The 19,367-nt window shown below is 46.0% G+C and overlaps 1 protein-coding gene across 2 annotated transcripts in view; it reads left to right on the top strand.

The window, feature by feature from the left end:
• LOC126094600 (neuroendocrine convertase 1-like) overlaps positions 1–19,367 on the top strand; it is a 484,920-nt gene that overhangs the window by 266,042 nt on the left and 199,511 nt on the right. The window lies entirely within an intron of this gene.

Consider the following 19,367-nt stretch of genomic DNA (forward strand, 5'->3'; position numbering starts at 1 on the left):
CAACGCGGTCGCTGATGGAGCAATACCGTCTAACAGACAATTGCGACCAGCAGATTCACGAGAGCCATTAATGAAATATTGTTTGGCAGAGAGCTAAACATTTGCTTAAAACAATATTTGCTAATACATGCAGTATTCAAACACGGCGGAATGGAACAGTATGCGCACTTGACATGACCAACATGTAGATAAGTTACATAATTTTAGGCGCATAAGCACCACAGTAACCCAGTATCAAAACAATATTAACATTATGCAGATCTTCGTCATAAGCTCCCCTGAAACATCACATTTTTATTTTCTTTCTTGAAGCTGCAAATAAAGGGAAACATGAACAAAATAGCTTCTCGTATGCAGCAAAATGTGCAACAACCATTTCTGCAAAAATGTTGGAAACAGTCTACGTGTGCTTAGAAGAAAGAACTGACTCTTTTGAACCGAGGATTCAAAAACCGATGCACATTATTCCATGAAAATCTGGGAAACTTACAACACCCTTATACAAAAAGTTTCTGACCGATATATATGTGCAGAAGAACATATTCGCCTGTTAATTGACTTGTTGGGAGGATAAAGAAATGCACACTTATACAACAAGATATTTCGAGATGTACTTGCAGAAGCATTGCCATCGGGCAATGCTCAAGTGATTCCTCCCGTACGCTTTCCGCTAGTGTAACCCTGTGAGATCTCTTATCATTGTCATGTAGCTAATGTGTTCCAAAAGAAATAAAATTGCTTTTATTTCATCTAGATCAGAAAAGAAATCATATCAAGAGAAGACAACATTAAAATACATTCCCCTGAACATCACCAGCTATCCCCGTCAATATCTGGCATGATTTGCTACCAAACTCTGCGATGAGGGAGAACATTTTATGAATCGAAACCATGGTCGTTTACAGGAACCTTAAAACATCCGCATAGTAGTAAAAATGTGTCGCTTATAAAGTATGCAATACGGCGATAAAATTGCTGCTTCCCTGTATCTACTATAAATACTGCCGCAGCACGTGTAAATCATCAAGTAAAATAATGAATGTAATTTTATGTACGAAGTTCTCGTGAACGCCTTGCAATCTCTTCCCGGAATTTGATTTCCAATGCCACATTTTGCTGTGCCTTCCCTTTTTATGCCTGTTATGAAAATATTAGTAAAAGCAATATCGTATTGAGCATTATTTCGGTTTATTTGCAGTATAAGTTATGTAAAAATGAAAATAAAAAAATAAAAATTTGGTTCTCCAGAAAAACTCGAACCTGTGCCCCTAGAATCACCACAGCGAACTCTTACCGTTGCGCCAGCCACTCCCTTGAATCTCCGCTAGCATACATAGTTTATTGCTCTCCCGACCCACGCCAAAAGTGCTTTTTTTTCTAAACGGTCAGCCACATGTAGCTCCTAGTAATATCACTTTATTTCTGGCCGAGCCCTGCTTGCATCACAAATTTGTACGAAATAGGTGATGACCAGTAGGCGTGGTCCACGTGTAAGACTGCAACATCAGTAGTACAATTATTTCGATATTGCAGTACATTTGTTACTCCGAATTACGAACTAAGGAAATGCATGCATGTCCAGAGTAGAGTGGTCAGTTACGAATAGGTGGAGACAAAGCGGGCAAGTGTCGGAACCCGAGGCCTCGCCTCGATGCCTCCGGAGTCGCACGTTGACAAGGCCGAGGCCTCCTGCTCGCGGGAGAAGGGTGAGTGTGTCGTAGCGGACCTTGAAGAGCGTACCGGCCGTAAGAAAGTATCCGAAAGCAGCCTGGAGACTGCGTCCAATAGTTGATGGCAGCGGGAGAACCTGTGTAATGTGGACCATTCTGGACGCAACATGTTGATTGAGGTATTGGACACGTTGTAAAGAATCGAGTCGGCGGAGAAGATTTTGTCGCACCATCGTGCGGATAGTTTGGAGTGCACGCCGAAAATTGACGGCAGCGGAGCGGCGCACGGTGGAGGTGAAAATGATACCAAGGTATCGTAGTTTTTGCACACACGGGAAAGGTGCTAAGTCGTCGTGTGAGAGGCCGCGTCCAATGGACATTGCCGTAGACTTTGCCACATTCATGTTACTGCCCGCTGCAGTTCCGTACGTTGATATTAAATCAAGTACCGTTTGTGTTTCACTGCGTGAGCGGACCATGAGGAGGAGGTCGTCGGCATACGCACGACATCGAAACTGTGCTGTCGCAAAGTGAGGCTAGAAAAGTGGCTCGTCAGACTCCCGATGAGTGGCTCCAGGCTTATGGCATAGAGTAGGGTCGAAAGTGGGCAACCTTGCCTTACGGAACGCCGGATCGTCACTGGTCCCGCCACACGGCCATTAACCTGAATCAACGATTCGGCGGAGCCGTACAGGTGCCGGAAGACATCGATAAAGGCTGGTGGAAAACCCATGCGGTTCATCACTGAGAACAGAAAACGATGCCGCACCTTGTCGAATGCGCTGTCAAAATCGACTGCAACCACCGCGGCGCGGAGTCTGCACGCCGCTGCCAGTGCAATTAAATGGCGACATTCTCCTGTGGCTGTTTGTATATTAACTTAACCACCCGGAGTTGTCAGTTCCGGGGATAGAATGCTAGGCAGGACCTTATGGCATCGTGTCGCCAGTAAGCGTGCAAAAATTTTGTAGTCTGCATTAAGCAGAGTCAGGGGACGGTAATGTGCTGTCGACACACCCGGTGTCGGTTTTTGGATGGGTATAATAATTCCCGTGACAAAGGACGGCGGTACGGCGTTCTCCATCGTCATCAGTTCATGAAACATCGTCGTCCACCGTGACGCCATTAGTGTGAGGAAAGCGTGATAAAATTCTATCGGCAATCCGTCGACACCAGGTGACTTATTCAGAGCACCTTTGTTGATTGCATCGTGGACTTCATCACGCGTAATTGGCTCCATCAGCTCGTCCGCTTCGTCGCTGGCGAGGGTGCGAGTTACGTATGGTAACACAGACTCCTCGACGTGGTTGTCGGTAGTCTCCTCCTGGTACATTGTGCGGTAGTGGTCGACAAAGGCACTGACGATTTCGGCCTGGCAAGTGACGTGCTGGCCGTGACAGGTGTTGATCTCGGTGATGAGTCGTTGTCGTCGATGTATCCTATCGGAGGCGATATGATGCATGTTGGGATGTTCTTGTTCCGCCGGATCTTGACATCGGGTTCGCACCATAGCCCCCTGCAGTCTACTGCGTGCCAACTTTACAATTTGCGCCTTAATCCTGCTGCGTTCCCTCTGGGTGTCGGGGATTGGCGGCTGGGCGTCCAGGTCGCGGAGAACGGAGTAGAAATAGTCGGTAGTGTGCCGGCGCCACCTAGCAACTTCCTTGCCATATTGAATCAAAGTACGTCGAATGGCAAGTTTTGCACATTCCAGCCACCAGGTCAAGGTCGTGCGGTACTTAGGTAAGCGACGTTCACAGGTGGCCCATGTCTCGGTAACACGTTGAAGACATTCGGGATCATGAAGATGGGAGGTGTTTACCTTCCACGGTGCACGACTACGCCAGACCATTTGCTGGGGGAGGAGAATATTGCAGATGTAGGCACAGTCGTCCGAAAAAGCCAAGGGCTAGAGTTCTGCACCTTGGACTGGAGGGGTGAGATCTCGAGAGACGTAAATCCTATCAAGGCGGCTCGCGGAGTGACTCGTCTGGTAAGTATGTCCAGGCGCGTCGCCGTGCCGAGCTTCCCAAGTGTCGCGGAGCGACAGATCTCGGACGACAAGACGCAGTTCTTGACAGGTGTTGTAGTGGGGCACTTGATCCTTAGGGTGCAAGACAGAATTACACTACGAATGTAGTGCGGGACAATACGTTGATAATGTGGGTTTCGCAGGAGGCGTGCCAGAGATAAATCCCTTCAGTCGCACTTTCCTCTGTGTCCTCGGTGGCTCAGATGGATAGAGCGTCTGCCATGTAAGCAGGAGATCCGGGGTTCGAGTCCCGGTCTGGGCACCCATTTTCATCTGTCCCCGTTGACGTATGTCAACGCCTGTAAGCAGCTAAGGGTGTTCATTTCATTGTAATTTCACAATTAAAATCACCCCCAAGCAAGTTATGGTCGCAGCGTCCAGGAAACAAAGTGGCGATTTCTTCTGAATAGAAGAGTGCCCTGTCGCGTTTGCGGGTGGAGCCTGACGGAGCGTAAATGTCGACAATACGCGTCCCCATGACGGTGACGGCCATGCCTCTGGCGGATGGAAGGTATGTGATATCGGCCACTGGAATGCCTTCTCGGGCGTAGATGGCTACGTCGCGTCTCAAGTGGTCACCAGGAGAAGGATAAGTGTTATATCCCGCGACGTCTGGAAGTGTGGCCAAGTGAACTTCCTGTAGTAGTGCGATGTCGACGGCCGACGCCCATATAATCTCTCGCAGCAGTTGAAGTTTCACGCGTGAGCTAATGGTGTTATTGTTTATCGTCGCTACTCGGTAGGTTTGGAGCCGTACCCCGCCGCGGAGGGGAACACCACCAGCGGAGGATGGAGAGGGGCGAGGCAACGGCGAGTCGTGCCGTACGCCACCTGACGGCGTTATCAGCGGCGTAACGAGGCTTCGGTATGGGGTAACTCTGTCCCCAGTGTGTGGTCTGGGTCTTCATCGACGTCCTCACTCCACACCATGGAAGGTGCTGTCGTTGTGATGGTCGTACGTTCCACTTCGGTCGTAGGGGGGAAGACGTCTCGGCGGTAGTCGCAACGGTGGAGTCCATTGGTTCAGGAGCACCTGGGCGAGCCAGTAGAGTAGGCATCGACACAGCCACAGTCGGTGTCATGTTGTCGTCGTGTGTATCATCGTGCAGGTTCCCCGAGACCTCGTCGGGTCGGACGGCCTCTGACGCATCAGGAGGAGGTTATCCGTCCCGAGACTCTACGGCGCCTCCTCTTGCGCCTCTTAGGTGAACGTTGTTTGCGAGTTCGTCCCTCTGTGTGGGAAGACGGAAGGGAGTCGCGGCGCTCTGGCAGGAAGGCCGTCACGGGAACGCCAAGTGAAGGGGCGTCCATATGATCGGGCGGATGGGGATCGGAAGTCGTCGCTGTTGCCAGAGGCGCCGGAGTAGCGTCTGGCTGTTAGCGCGACGCGTCGACCCCGGCGGTATCCGTAACAGAAGGAAGGGTCACCGGTACGTGGTCCGACGGGCGGCGGCCGGTGGGAGGAGAAGAGAGCGCCGATGCGTAGGTGATCGGTAAAACCGTCGTCGGAGCCGGAGGTGCCACGGTAGCGGCTGGCAATTGGGTGAGTCGTCGCTGAAGACACTCAGATCTGAGGTGGCCTTCTTTGCCGCACCCGGAACAGGTCTTGGGTTGCCCACCGTATATGACAACCGCGCGGCACCCGTTAATTTGCAGGTAAGATGACACGTCGCGATGGAGATCGATGGTGATATGTCGTACACCGTTAAGAAAGGGGTACGTTTGGAATTGCGCCCAGCGTTCGGCAGTGTGGCCATGTACAGTGCCATAGGGGCGGCAAAACTCGTATGGTGCGCATTCCTAAGCCTGCATGGTCGACAGTGACCGCACCGACACTGCCGTCGGCAAAAGCGTAACCCATGTTTGGTGTCACAAAGTATCCTTTCACGTGTCGCGTCATTGACGACTTCGACGTACACCGTACTGCTTAATATGGACAAATGGATGCCCAAGATGTCAGAAGCTGGGATCTTAGCAACGTCACGTAGGAAGCGTTTCACTTCCAAGGCCTTTGGTCGTGCGTAGTCGTTGCGGAAGTTGAATCGTAGTGTTGATTTTCTAAAGCGGTTGGCCATGGTTCTAGTGCACGTAAGCGACGGCCGCTGAAATGTAAACTACAGCGAGCGCGCACGCTACGCAGGCGGAAACAACAACACTCCGTACTGCGCGGCGGCGAAAGCCGGACTGTCCTTTTGGCTATGCATGAACGACTCAAGGTCAGACCCAAATTTCCATATGTCGTCAAGTATGTGCTACAAACTGTATTCTAACATTCATTATTTGTATTACACGAACAGGCGACACATTTTCTTTGAAAGCTGCTTCCCATATGTTGGCGGATAAATACGGTATTGCAGTACTTGTGTTATTCCGAATTACGAGGCAATGGAATTAACATGGCAGCTACAGCGGTTATGAAATACCGGGTCATCAAAAACTCAGTATACATTTTTAAACTGAATAAATCACGGAATAATGTAGAAAGAGAGGTACAAATTGACACACATGCTTGGAATGACGTGGGGTTTTAATAGAACCAAAAAATAAAAATAAAAAAGTTCAAAAAATGTCCGACAAATGGCGCTTCATGTGATCGGAATAGCAATAATTAGCATAACAAAGTAAGACAAACCAAAGATGATGTTCTTTACAGGAAATGCTCAACATGTCCACCATCATTCCTCAACAATAGCTGTAGTCGAAGAATAATGTTGTGAACAGCATTGTAAAGCGTGTCCGGAGTTATGGTGAGGCATTGGCGTCGGATGTTGTCTTTGAGCATCCCTAGAGATGTCGGTCGACCAGGATACACTTGCGACTTCAGGTAACCCCAAAGCCAATAGTCGCACCGACTGAGGTCTGGGGACCTGGGAGGCCAAGCATGACGAAAGTGGCGGCTGAGCACACGATCATCACCAAACGACGCGCCAAGAGATCTTTCACGTGTCTAGCAATATGGGGTGGAGCGCCATTCTGCATAAACGTCGTACCTCTCACCCGTCACGGTAGTAGTTACAAAACCAGAATCACGCATTTCCTTGAAGAAAAAAGGCCCGATAACGGTAGATGTGGTAAATCCAACCCATACCGTGACTTTCTCGTCGTGCAGTGGAGTTTCCACGACAGTTTTAGAATTTTCGGTAGCCCAAATTCAGCAGTTGTGGGCGTTGACAGACCCTCGGAGCGTGAAATGAGCTTCGTCGGTCCACAACACGTTACTCAACCAATCGTCATCTTCCGCCATCTTTTGAAACGCCCACACCGCAAATGCCCTCCGCTTCACTAAATTGCCAGGTAACAGTTCATGATGCCTATGAATTTTGTACGGATAGCATCGGAGGGTACACCTAAGTGCCAACCAAACAGTAGTGTATGGAATGCGGGTGCGACGTGCGACTGCACGAGCGCTGACTTCCCCGTACATAGACGAACCCGCTACAGTCTCCATTTCTTCCTGAACTGTCTCAGCAGCGTTACGCCTTGTGCTCGGTCAGCCACTACGGGGTCTATCGTCTATACAACCCGTCACTTCGAACTTAGAAATCATTCTCGCCACAGCTGCATTTGTCAACGGACCTTTACCGGTTCGAATCCCCTTCCTATGGCGATAGAATCGTAACGCTGAACTAGCACGTTCCCCATTCTGGTAATACATCTTCACTAAAAGCGCCTTTTCAGGTAACGTGCCGGCCTGTGTGGCCGTGCGGTTCTAGGCGCTCAGTCTGGAACCGCGTGACCGCTACGGTCGCAGGTTCGAATCCTGCCTCGGGCATGGATGTGTGTGATGTCCTTAGGTTTAAGTAGTTCTAGGGGACTGATGACCAAAGAAGTTAAGTCCCATAGTGATCAGAGCCTTCAGGTAACGTCAACACGCTGCGACTGCTGGCGCATCTGATTCTCTCTCTCTCGTTACAGCTCCTTTTATACACGATTGTCATACGCAGTCACTGATGTTTTGCTGCCCAGCGCCATCTGTCTGACATTTTATGAACTTTGTATTTTTTTTTATTCTAATAAAACCCCATGTCATTCCAAGTATGTGTGTCAATTTTTACCTCTGTATCTACATTATTCCGTCGTTTATTAAGTTTTCAAATTTATACTGACTTTTTGATCACCCGGTACATTAAATGTATTCGCAGCTGCGAACATGGACAACAAATCTCACTTTATGGCAGGTTCGAGTATAAGCTGGGGCTACTTAAAATCAAAATATCTAATGAACGTTATTGTTTTAGCAGTTCAGTTCAACGGACATTTCACTGCTGGGTGAAGATTATCCTCCAGTGTGTATAATGTTCGCTGGCAACCATCTTCTAAGAGGTGTCACTCGCAGTCGAGATGTATAATTCCGTTATCTGCAGTAGTTTCAGCCTCAAATACCGAAACTGTTGACAGTTGTGTCACTTTTTTACCCTGCCACAAGGAGACCGCGGGCTATATTATTCTATGCTATCTATTAGTTCCCCCTTTTTAGTGCGGAAGATCTTATCGAATTTATTTCGAGTCTTGAAGTGCCCTGTTCCAGAAACAAAAAGTCTGTTCTCGACGACATAGATTTCTTTTAAATTTTAAATTAATGCATCGATTTTGTGAACTGATCATACATTGACGTATTTCCTGATCTATGAAATTAATACTGTGGCCGTATGGTGGGAGAGTGGCTTTGTTTTCAGTTAGTACCATAGTGTAATTAGGAATATAATACACGTTCCAAATTTCACCCTTCCTCTTCTTTGCATTATGAGGAAAGGCTGGCCGGCCGCGGTAGTCTAGCGGTTCTAGGCGCACAGTCCGGAACCGCGCGGCTGCTACGGTCGCAGGTTCGAATCCTGCCTCGGGCATGGATGTGTGTGATGTCCTTAGGTTAGTTAGGTTTAAGTAGTTCTAAGTTCTAGGGGACTGATGACCTCAGATGTTAAGTCCCATAGTGCTCAGAGTCATTTGAACCATTTTTTGAGGAAAGGCTCTAGCAACTTGCAGTCTTACTCTTGTCTTTATTTACATTAGCGACTCAAACCAAACGAATTTAATTACTCGCAACTAATTACTGTTTCCGGCAAGTCCTAGTAAAACCGCAGCTCACTATGATTTATGTGGAAACGACAGCTAACCTTCGTAATTGTAGCGGAATACAGACATATGAGGCTCAAGAGGATATAATTAGTTAGCACTACATGAGGTATAAATGAAACTAAAGGCGTCCAAGGATTATGAACTCTTAGTATAATGGAAATCGTCTTATAGGGGATCATGTATGCAGTGCTCACATTTATGTTGTTTGTATAAACTGAAGCGACTCTGAACCTTACTTAATTACAAAAACAGTAATCTATAAACACTAACAAAATAGTGGTGCCAGGAAATTGGGAGTGTGAGCCACCTCTTAGTATGATGCTTCACCCTCTCTGGCCTGCAGACAGATATGGGGATCCCGCTACCCAAGCGAGTGCATTTGCATCAGGCAGACAGTTCATAGAGACAAGTGTCGTGTGTGGAAAAGCTATGTCCTGTAGTGAAGTTAAAATAGATACTTCTTACGAATTACTGTGGGTAGAGGTTATACTCAACAGCCGTACCAAAATAATAATAGGCTCCTTCTACCGACCACCCGACACAGATGATATAATAGCTGAACGCTTCAAAGAAAACTTGAATGTCATTACAAATAAGTACCCAACGCATACAGTTATAATTGGTTGGCGAAAATACATGTTCAAATCCGGTGGTAGACAGAAAACATCTTCCGAAATTGTGCTAAATGCTTTCTCTGAGAATTACTTTGGACAATTAGTTCATGAGGCTTCCTAAGAGAGTCTCCATTCCTTCCAAGATAATTATGTAAGTGTACACCAGATACGGCTCAAATTCAAAGATACAGTATCGACAGCAATAAATAGATTCATACCGCATAAGTTAATAAGAGACGGGACAGAACACCGCTGCAGAAGCAACGAAAACAGTATGCCAAATTCAGAAGAACGCAAAATCACCAAGACTGGCTAACTTTCACGGTAGCTCGAAATTTAGTGCGGACGTCAGTGCACGAAATATTGCCTCAAAGTACGGTAGAAAACTCAAAGAGATTCTGGTCGTATGTGAAGTACACCAGTGGCAAAAAACACTCAATACCGCCACTGCGCGATAGCAATGGAAATGTTGCCGTTGATGGTGCCACTAAAGCGGCGTTACTAAATAAAGTTTTCCGTAATTCCTTCACGAAAGAAGACGAAGTAAATATTCCAGAATTCGAAACCAGAACGGCTGTTCGCATGAGTGAAATAAATGTAGATATCTTAGGGGTTGCGAAACAACTCAAATCACTTAAGAAAGGCACGTCTTCCGGTCTAGACGGTATACCAATCAGGTTCCTCTCAGAGTATGCAGACACAATAGTGCCTTTCTTAGCAATCATATACAACCGCTCACTTGACGAAAGGTCTACCGGCCGCGGTGGTCTAGCGGTTCTGGCACTGCAGTCCGGAACCGCGGGACTGCTACGGTCGCAGGTTCGAATCCTGCCTCCGGCATGGGTGTGTGTGATGTCCTTAGGTTAGTTAGGTTTAAGAAGTTCTAAGTTCTAGGGTACTTATGACCTAAGATGTTGAGTCCCATAGTGCTCAGAGCCATTTGAACCATATTTTGACGAAAGGTCTGTTCCTAAAGACTGGAAAGTAGCACAGGTCACACCAATATTCGAGAAAGGAAATAGGAGTAACCCATTAAATTACAGACCCATATCACTGGCCTCAAATTGCAGTAGGATTTTGGAGCATATACAGTACTCGAACATTATGAATCACCTTGAAGAAAATGACTTTTTGATACATGACCAACACGGATTCAGAAAATATCGTTCTTGTGCAATACAGCTAGCTCTTTATTCACATGAAGTAATGAGTGCTGTCCACAAGGGATCTCAGATCGATTCCATATTCCTAGATTTCCAGAAGGCTTTTGATACCATTCCTTACAAGCGACTATTAATCAAATTGCGTGCATATGGAGTATCGTCTCAGTTGTGTGACTGGATTCATGATTTCCTCTCAGAGAGGTCATAGTTCGTAGTGATAGACGATGAGCCTTGGTAACAATTGCTATTTTGAAGAGCGCGCCGCAGCGCGTAGTGTGAAGCAGTCGCCCTCCGTTTCTGGAGGTGGCGCCGCTGTGGCAGTCGCAGCTTTGGTGTCTCCCTCTGGTGGGAAAGGGGAAAGGTTGCCTGTTCACGTGCATTTAAAGGGCGCTATGATCTCGCCAGTCAGTTAGTCTGGGTCTGTCTCTCGTCCGCATTTGTTAGGCAGTTAGTGTCTATGTGTCGTTCGGATCAAACTTCAAAGCCAGCAAAATGAGAGTATTTCCACTCCGCCAGCATGAGAACTCAGCGAGTGGTCGCCCGGTCGGGGCTTAGTTCCTGCATCTGAGTCCGCGCGTTAGGCCGCCAGTCTGCTCGAGTTTGCTCAGGCAATGGTCATTAGCTATTGGATCGATCGGTTGGTCAGTCGCGCAGTGAGACACAGGATGAATTGACCGTCTTGAGCGTCGGCGCATGTGAGGTCGCCACGTGAGTCCAGTGGGCCGCGGCGTATTGCGAGGGGTAGTGACTTCGCGGTCGACACGAGAGCAACGGGAGTCAACCCACGACATCGGTCTGGCCGGTGCGAGCTGCGACACCGTGGGAGATCTGCGCGCCTTCCTGTGCCCGTTGAAGCGGCTGACAGCGGACGGTTCGGGAGAGCGATTTGGGGGTGCTGCGCCAGATCTTCTCGAGAAATCTCAGTTTATTAGAAGTGATTGGTGATATCTTGTTTGATTTACTCTTGTTAAATTCTACTTGTTTTCTTGGTGAGGTCATCAGCCGTTTTGCTTTGGGGTCGTCTTACCATTCTTCTCCGTTTGCCCACCGGCGCGAAGGTGGTTGTTTATAAATTGGGTGGTCCGTTTTTCCCTTGTGGAGAACGGGCGGGTTAGAGCAACCTGCGGTTCGGGTTGTTCGGTAATCTCCATATCACTCTACAGTACGTTAGGAGCTGCCTCTGTCATGTTTGTCGGATTTGGTGTGTTAACGATTTTATTGCTTGGAGTGTAACGGCCTAATACCTGAAATATGTTTTGATCATTGGAAACTTTGATATTATTGCCTATGATCTTGAGAGGCGGTATCTGTGTACAGTAGAGCATCTTAACTATTGTTTATCCAACCTTGTAGAATTTTATATAAGATTGCATTTCATGGGCTTTTATTTAAATGATTATTTTAGTATATAAAGTTGCCACCCTTTCACCGTAACAGTTTCCTTAAAAGTTAAAATTAAGGTTAGTATTTTAATTGTTAGTGTTTTGTACCATTTCGATCTCTCCTACGGGGGGGTTGCACAATTTGTGAGCTTGTGTAAATTGTTAAAACTCTTAGTTTAAAGTTATCTGGTGTGTTGCAGATTTGCACGAGTGTAGTCTTTCAGAGGCTGTTGTGAGTGGTCGTAACTACGGCTGTGTCAAAAGGGAGCGGCAAGTTTCTCTGCCTGAAAGCTCATACAGTCAAAACTTGTTTCTTTCTGCCTCTGAATAAATTGTAACTTTGATATTTAGAGGGAGGATTCTGATTATTATTTTAAATCTGTTTCTTAAAAAAATGCTTTTAGGCACTATTAAACTGAACAAAATTCCCATTTGCTAAAAGGAATTTGATTATGATTTCATCAGTAACTCCCTGGCAACTACTTCCATGCTTACATAGCGTGATTAAATGTGTTAATGTTCTTGATGAAACGCTAGTAAATAAAATAAATTCTTAAGAATATTCTTTGAAAATAAATCACGGTACAGACGGTAAATCATTGAGTAGAACAGAAATGATATCTGGCGTTCCGCAAGGTAGTTTCATAGGCCCTCTGCTGTTCCTGATTTATATAAATAATCTATGTCATAATCTAAGCAGCCCGCTTAGATGGTTTGCAGACGATGCTGTAATTTACTGTCTATTAAAATCATCAGACGATCAATTCCAATTACAAAATGATCTAGAGAGAATTTCTGTGTGGTGCGAAAAGTGGCAATTAGCACTAAACAAAGAAAAGTGCGAGGTCATCACATAGGTACTAAAAGAAATCCGATAAATTTAGGGTATACGATAAATTGCACACATCTAAGGGTTGTCAATTCGACTAAATACCTAGGAATTACAATTAAGAGCAACTTAAATTCGAAAGACCACATAGATAATATTGCTAGGAAGGGGAAACAAATACTGCGCTTTGTTGGCAGAACACTTAGAAGATGCGACAGACCCACTAAAGGGACAGCCTACATCACACTTGTCCGTCCTATGCTGGAATACTACTGCGCGGTATGGGATCCTTAGCAGGTAGGATTGACGGAGGACATCGTAAAAGTGCAAAGAAGGGCAGCTCGTTTCGTGTTATCGCGCAATAGGAGTGAGAGTGTCACTGATTTAACACGTGAGTTTGGGTGGCAGTCACTGAAACAAAGTCGGTTATTTTATTTGCGGTGAGATCTATTTACGAAATTTCAATCACCAACTTTCTGTTCCGAATGCGTAAATATTTTGTTGACACCCACGTACGTAGGGAGAAATGGTCATCATAATAAAATAAATCAGAGCTCAAACGGAAAGGTTTAGGTGTTCCTTTTTCCCACGCGCCATTCGAGATTGGAATGGTAGAGAAGTAGTATGAAAATGGTTCGATGAACCATCTGCCAGTCTCTTAAGTGTGAATTGCATAGTAACCATGTAGATGTAGATGTAGGTGTAGATGAAAAATGGCACCACAATACTGTTGTATGAGACGTAACGCAGGATGTCCTTGACGTACTGCTGTGCTGCCACAGTTACCTCAATCATTACCAACTGTGACCTGAAGCCATGCCCGATGGCTCCCCACATCAGAACGGAGTAACACACTGGAAGAACGTAACCTCTCCCCAGGCCGCCGCCATATCGTCGACAACGGGGTCCTAGTGATCCATAGTACTCTGAAAGTGCGATTCATCGCTGCCATCGTCAGCAGCTCACACTTCCTGGCACCACTGCTGATCCAACGTTTGTGTTGTAGTGCTACTGGCAGCCTATACATGGGACGGTAATTCTCTTGTCCAACTGATGCTAGTCTCCCACCAATGGTGCAGGATACACACAATGTTGCGGGGAGTCCATTACCCTTTCCCAGACGGCAGCAGTAAATGTGAATTGTAAGCATTGAGCTTCACGATATTTTCTTGTGGTTGTCAGAATCGCTTGATGCAAACTTTACGAGGAGTGTACCTGCCCTCATGTTTCCATGCAGATCAGCAAAAGGTCACTGTCACATGCGAATGTCTCACAAATCTGGATATTACACGATTCGATCAGCTGGCCAAATGTAGACTCACAATGATGCCACTCTCAAATTCTGCCAGGTGCAGATCAACCTGCCTTATATAAGTACCCATCGTCTCTGTGTCCTTCACATTGATTGCTCAACACTTGATGTTGTTCATCCACTTTATATAACGTATGGGGCATGCTAACAAAACTAAACACTAACAACAGTAATGGACTATTGAGGCCATTTCCGCATCACAGGGAACTGCAGCTCCAATCATTTACATACCCACTGATGCCGTGAACGTTTATGTAGTTACATTGACATCCCACCATGTTTTTTGGGTATTTCATTGTTTCATCAGGCTATGGACTTAAATAGACGTTATGCACTATGTGATGAAAAGTATCCGGACACCTGGCAGAAAATGACTTACATGATCGTGGCGCCCTCCATAGGAAATGCTGGAATTCAATATGGTGCTAGCCCGCCCTTAGCCTTGATGACATCTTCCACTCTCGCAGGCATACCGGTAACTTCAATCATGTGCTGGAACGTTTCTTTGGGAGTGGCAGGCCATTCTTCACTGAGTGCTTCACTGAGGAGTGTTATCGATGTAAGTCAGTGAGGCCTGACACCAAGTCGGCGTTCCAAAACATCCCAAAGGTGTTCTATAAGATTCAGATCCGGACTCTGTACAGGGCAGTCCATTACAGGGATGTTATTGTCGTGTAACCTCTCCGCCACAGGCTGTGCACTATGAACAGGCGCTCGATCGTGTTGAAAGATGCAATCGCCATCCCCGAACTGCTCTTCAACAGTGGGAAGAAAGAAGGTGCTCAAAACATCAATGTAGGCCTGTGCTGTGATAGTGTCACGCAAAACAAGGGGTTAAAGCCCCTCCAAGAAAAACACGGCCACACTGTAACACCACTGCCTCAGAATTTTACTGTTGGCACTACACACGCTGGCAGATGCCGTTCACCCGGCATTCGCCATACCCACTCCCTGCCATCGGATCGCCACATTGTGTGCCGTGATTCGTCGCTCCACACAACGTTTTTCCACTTCTCAGTCGTCCAATATTTACGCTTCTTACACCGAGCGAGGCGTCGTTTGGCATTTACCGGCGTGAGGTGTGGCTTATGAGCAGCCGCTTGAACATTATATCCAAGTTTCCTCACCTCCCGTCTAACTGTCATAGTACTTACAGTGGATCCTGATGCTGTTCGGAATTCCTGTGGGATGGTCTGGATAGATGTCTGCCTATTACACATTACGATCCTCTTCAACTGTCGGCGGTCTCAGCCTGTCAACAGACGAAATCGGCCTGTACGTTTTTGTACTGTACGCGTCCCTTTCCGTTTCCACTTCACTGTCAAATCGGAAACAGTGGTCCTAGGGATGTTTAGGAGCGTGGAAATCTCGTGTACAGACGTGTGATACAAGTGACACCCAATAACCTGAGCACGTTCCATGTCCGAGTTACGCGGAGCGTCCCATTCTGCTCTCACGATGTCTAATGACTACTGAGGTGGCTGTTATGGAGTACCTGGCAGTAGGTTGCAGCTCAGTACACCTAATACGAAAAACGTATGTTTTTGGGGGTTTCAGGATACTTTTGATCACATAGTATATGTTCAGAAGTAACCAGACACTTATTAGTGGACATTAATGCGGGTTGTGTCCACTTATCGCCTTTTCGACAGCTTGAACTTTACTGGGGGTACTTTCAACGACGTGTATGAATGTGTGTGGCAGAATGACAGCTCATTCTTACTCGAGAGACGAAACCAGAGAAGGCAATGACGTTGGAGTCTGGAGTTTGGACCAAACTCCACATTATAACTCATTCCAAAAGCGTTACATTGGGCTGAGGTCAGGACTCGAGGCATGACAAACTACTTTAGGTTTGCCATTGTGCATAAACAACTGCGTCAGAGATCGTTCCTTATGACAGGGTGCTTTTTTCGTGCTAAAACTGAACTAAATTCCATCCGAACAGGCCTCGAAGGCCGAACGGTACCGACCGACCACCATGTCATTCGCAGCTCGCAGGCGTTACTGGGTGCGGATATGAAGGGCATGTGAACAGCACACCACCATGTCATTCGCAGCTCGCAGGCGTTACTGGGTGCGGATATGAAGGGCATGTGAACAGCACACCACTCTCCCGGCCTTTGTCGGTTTCCGTAACTGGAGCTGCTAATTCCACATCAAGTCATTCCTCAATTGGCACCCCGCTTGCCAACAGCGTTCGGTGGACCGGACCGTCACCCATCCAAGTACCTGCCAAGTACGACAGTGGTTAACTTCTGTGTTCTGACGGGAACCAGTCTTATCACTGCGGCAAGGCCAATTGCGTTTTCTTCGTGCTGATGTAAATAACTGTCGTCTGCGCACTACTCCCCCACTGTACTCAGTGCTGTAAAATGTATTAATATCTTTCAGCAATTTGCGTTTTCTGAAGCTAAATAAGGTGACCACGCCCCTGCGACGAAAAAAACTTCCATATCGTACCACAACCTCCTCTCTACCACTCTGTTGGCACTACACATGAGGGCACATAACGTTCACCAGGCATTCGCCAAACACAAACACAAACCCTTCCATCGGATTGTCGCATTGTATAGTGTCATTCATCACTCTAAATCAATTCTCAGTCCAGGCTACGTCTCTCCACCAACTTGAGTGTCACTTAGCTTGGATTATGAGGAGCTGCTCGAACGTTGTACCACATCCTTTTCAACTTCTTCCAGATTGGACTGTCGGTACCACACTGGAACTCTGGACTGATTTCTTCTGCTGATTTTTTGCGGCTTCGTTTCTTACAACTACACTCCGCAATGGTTTATGGTGTCCATGCGTCTTTACGTAGGTCTTCTGATCCTGGTTTAGCTATGTTGTTCCTTCGCCTTTCCACTTCACAATCATATCATTAATAGTCGACTTGGATAGCTTTTAGTGGGTTGAAATAGCATTGATAGACTTGGTACTCACGTGAGAGCCAATGATTAGTCCACATTCGTAGTCTGTTAGCTCTCCTGGCAGAACCATTCTGCTGTTACTGCCTCTATACTGATAACATAATACTACAGCCTCATTTTATACTGGCTGGTAGACCTTTCGTGACAGCTAGTCGTCAATTCCCCATTACATTGGAGTGGCGGATACTTTTGATCATACAGTGTAGCTGTCTGTGGGCCTTTGCATTCTACGCTACTTCCTGTTACAGCAATGGAAACGAAATTGACCTCTTTCCGTCCGTTCTCCTAGTCTGAAAGAAATTCCAGTAGTTCAAGAACGTATTTATCAGAAGATTATTTGTGGTTTTACTCTCGAGATAAACGGTCCAAAGATAACGGATGATCACATGAGAAGTGTTAGCAACTTTTACTGAATTATTGACACCTAGTCGAAGAAACTAATCCGTCATTCATCAGAAGGGAAGTATTCAAAAGAAAATGACCGAGCCTAGTTTTGAACTACTATTACACAATACCAAAATCGTGTTCCAGCACTGCATCAGTTCGCTTGGCACAAATACGGTGTTAACAAATATACTAGGTAATCTGTGTCAGAGTAAAAATTTAAGTAATTTTCTCATGAAATGCAGCTGTGTCCTGTAATGTAAATGACACTTTACGAGCATCAAAACTTCGCATTTAATCTACAGTATCGACTATATTCTCGATAATTACGTGCGCGATTAATGGGTCCAAACAATGCGGTCGGACGGAATGATGCACTGGAATAACGGTGCAATTGTAACTGTGTGGAAGACAAATGAGAAGTCATTAAAGAATACGTCCCACTGTATTAGCCTGTAACCACATTACTGTCAGTGTTTCGGCAGACTAGTGCAGTTAAAGATAGAACATCGAAACAATTACCGTAAAATAATTACGCCTATTATAACGTAATGGGTTGTTTTAGCTCTAGATAAACGACAACCACTTCGTATCGATTGCCACGCCATATGACCTAGATTGCCATCATATGTGGGAATATGCAGTTAACAATGACATTTTAGCACACGTGTATGTCCGAAATGTATGTATGCGCTCTTTTTACATGTAATGTTTCTTATATATTTTTATACGTATTTAGGAGACTTGAAGATGTCCGTTCGTCTGAAACTGATTGTCTGTATATGAATATACAATTATTTATGATTCCATGATGTCGTTCTCTAAATATAATTTTTATATACACACAACTGGTTTTATAAGTGTGCAGTTTTAAATTGTACATCTTTTCCACTGTCGTGATGGTCGCTCGACTGATAGATACTGTAGGCTATTGTCCCATATCATACCTACAGGATATTCCTGTTAATATCATATGGTCATCATTCTAATATGTTTTGCAGCTTTCTTTAGATTATCATAAATTGCATCCTTTCAGAAGACAGAAATATCTCAGTACACTCTCTTTTATTCTGTATGTGTATTGATTATTTACGCAGCTGATTCGTTGTTGCTCGCACATACTGACAATACCCATAGAAAAGACAGTTCACCAATAAAATCGCTCTAACGTCAAGTGCTTGTACTTCCACAAACTTCCAGCCATTTTCAGTTGCTGATTCACTGACATGTGGTCACTGGCTTCGTCCTTATATTAGTGTCGTACTGGGTCACTGGCTGGGACTCGTGCTAGTGAATACTGGACGTGCTTTAAAATTAGCTATGGCTGGCTTCCATGCTATACTCAGCTGCAAGCTGTCATATTTATTGAGGACGCAATTAGGCACACACTTCTGGTCCTTAAAACTGCGACACCTTCAAGACAGCATGCAAAAAACGTCAAATCGCGTGGAGTGCATTACATGTTTGGATATGGAAATGATTAGCGTTTCAGCTCAGCAACACAGGTTAGGTAAGGATAACACCAACTACACTTCGTTTGTAAGTCAAGTTTACACAGCCAGCTAGGCTTTCACAAATTGCATTCGAAGTTGTTAGTCAGTGTATCGTTCGACGAAATTGCTTCTCTCGTTGGTCGGGATCCAACGACTTCCATGCGAATACGTGTCAGTGGACTCAAGAGGCCATACTCGACACTATGCACTATCTGCACAGCTCCAAGCAACTAGCGCCCGAGAGCACTGACGTATTGTTAACATGGCCGTGTAGGCTTGTACAGCAACGTCCTTACAATGGGGCAGATAAAGGGCTTGTTTTTAGCAAGCGAATTATACACATGGACAATGCGACGGCGTCTACGTCGCCATTTTCAGCACGGCAACCTAGGTCGTGTCTTTCCTTGTGACGGCAGCGTCGAGAGACCTGGAAACAGTGGCGCGTCCAATGATAATATTGGACACAACTGTGGCACCATCTC

This window comes from Schistocerca cancellata, chromosome 8 (assembly GCF_023864275.1).
Source record: "Schistocerca cancellata isolate TAMUIC-IGC-003103 chromosome 8, iqSchCanc2.1, whole genome shotgun sequence".
In the NCBI taxonomy this organism is placed as follows: Eukaryota; Metazoa; Arthropoda; class Insecta; order Orthoptera; family Acrididae; genus Schistocerca; species Schistocerca cancellata.